A 2,500-nucleotide genomic window follows, 5' to 3' on the forward strand; every position below is an offset into this window, starting at 1 on the left:
CAAATAAATGGCAAACAATTTATTGAAATTAAAATATGCATGCACTTAATGTATCATTACTGTTTTTTTTTTTTTTACGAATCAGTTCAGTTCCACCGGCGCCAGTGTCGATCCGTGGTGCATATATGCACAAGAAGAAATTAAAGAGGTAGCCATAGAGCCGGAGAGCTCCAAAGACAGGGGTAGAGCTCCTCCTCAGCCTCCCTCTGCCCCTTGTAGGAGTCGGACAGGCAGTAGTACCTGTAGTCCTGGTAGAGGCCCTCCCTGGACCTCACTCTCCCCCCACGCCTGTCATGGTGGCTGGGCTTGGGGTAGTGAAGCTGGTGGTGGCATCCCTCTCTGGAGAAGCAGCCAGACCTCCTCTCCCTCTCTCCCCCCACGCCTGTCATGGTGGCTAGGCTTGGGGTAGTGAACCTGGTGGTGGCTCTCTCTGGATCCAGACCTCCGCTCCTCTCTCCCCCTGCGCCTGTCGTAGTGGCTGGGCTCGGGGAGGCGGACGCGGGGGCTCCGGTTGGACCTCACCCTGAAGCGTCCGCGGCTGGCCTCCCTCGGCCTCTTGGAGGGGTCAGGGGTCAGCCTCTGCCTCTCTCTCTCTGCCCAGCGCTGGCTCCTGGCCCTCGTCTCTCTGTCCGCCCCTGGCTTTGATGGAAGAGGAGGCCAGGCAGGAGGGTCCGTGAATGGAGGCGACACGCTCCCTCTGGGGAGGGGGGCACTGCTCTGCGTCCCTCCAAACCTTCGCCACTGGGGGGCGCTCCTCTGCGCCCAGCTCCCAGACATCCGGCAGTCGATAAGAGGGATGTCTCCCAGGTCCATGGAGTCCCAGTCCCGAGGAGACTGGCTCCTAGCCCCAGAGAGGGAGCGGGGGGGACGTGGTGTGGGGCTAAGGGGTCTCCCCACACCTGACACCCCAGGGGCCCGCTTCTCCTTCACCATGTGGCCCCGACGGTCAAAGACACTGGGTCGTAGTTCTCTGACCGGGTGCCGAAGATCCAGAGGGCGGCCATCTTTAGAGGGTCTGGCCCATCCAGAGGACACAGCCCTGATCAGTGAGACGATCTGTGAAGGTGAGGAGAAAACACACTCAAATGTAAGAAACACACACACACACACACACACACACAAATATTCTATAACAAGTTCTTGTAAGTGTAATTACAAGACCAAAACTATATGAAAATGTTGAAAATAAACAGATGAAAATAAAAACAATAAACGCTTATTATTATTATTATTATTATTATTATTTATTTTTTTTTAAAACGTAGGACAGGAGTTTCCTTACATGCTGTTGGTCTGGCCTGCTGCAGTTTGCCAAGACGCTGTGGAAAGGCGGTGTTGCCCGATTTCGATATGTTTAGAAAATTGCGCTTCATTACTGTCACACGCGTCTGCAGCGACTTTATCCACGAAGTTGTGTTGTGAACTAATGCGCCGGGTGTCTTCGATGAAGAACGCGCATTTGTTCTGTTTCCTGGGAGAGTCAGGGAGACACATATAAATATTCTAGAACGTGAGGATACATTTCATGAAGTCATTGTGGCATCTCTCAACGCGCAAGGCTTATCGCCATGGAAATATAGCTTGGTCTGTAGTAAAAAATTATATTGATGTAGCAATGAAAAAGACGATTTATTGATGGCATCATGTCTTTAAAAAAAAGTGGGGCTGAGAGTGCGTGTGATTGGGCCGATGGAGAAAAATATCACATCGTCTTTACAGTTCAAACATTTGTTAACGTGTTCTTGATAAACAATAATCATATACATTTGGGATCATATAAATGTGGTCAAATAACAGAGATATTATCAGCAATAAACTGCGTAATAAATCAAAAACTAAGAATGGAGTAATAGCATGTAACTGTAGGTCTATAAAAGCATGTATTTCCATACGTTTCCATTCCGTTGTCATAGGCTACACTGTTCTTACTTTCCTGTACATGGCATGTAATATAAAATGGGTCTTAAATTCTCCGACCTAAAATGTTCCACTCACACTGATCACAGATGTGATGTCTGATATTGTAATTCATTATGTTCCACTATTCCAGATCTGAAGCCACAGTCCATGAGAGAGAGAGAGAGAGAGAGAGAGAGAGAGAAAGACAGGAGAGAGAGAGAGAAAGACAGGAGAGAGAGAGACAGCGCTAGAGAGAGAGAGAGAGACAGCGCTAGAGAGAGAGAGAGAGAGAGAGAGAGAGAGAGAAAGAGAGAGAGAGAGAGAGAGCACTAGAGAGCAGCTTTTTCAAATTAACAGCCTGGCCTCCCCAGCCAAAAGCCACAAATTACCCCCCTCCAGCAGCGGAGAATTAGGAACAATTTTGTGTTCGCTATAAAATAGAACAGGCTAGAGAGAGAGGGAGAGAAAATGCAGCTTACAGCAGGGACCACCCAACACAGCCCTGGATGGACTGCATGTTCAGGCTAGGGCAGGCTGGGTGGCATAGTCTGCAACATAGCGAAGACTGGCAGAGGAGGGAGAGAAAGAGAGAGAGCGAGAG

This window comes from Nansenia antarctica, assembly GCF_963989245.1.
Source record: "Nansenia antarctica genome assembly, chromosome: 2".
In the NCBI taxonomy this organism is placed as follows: domain Eukaryota; kingdom Metazoa; phylum Chordata; class Actinopteri; order Argentiniformes; family Microstomatidae; genus Nansenia; species Nansenia antarctica.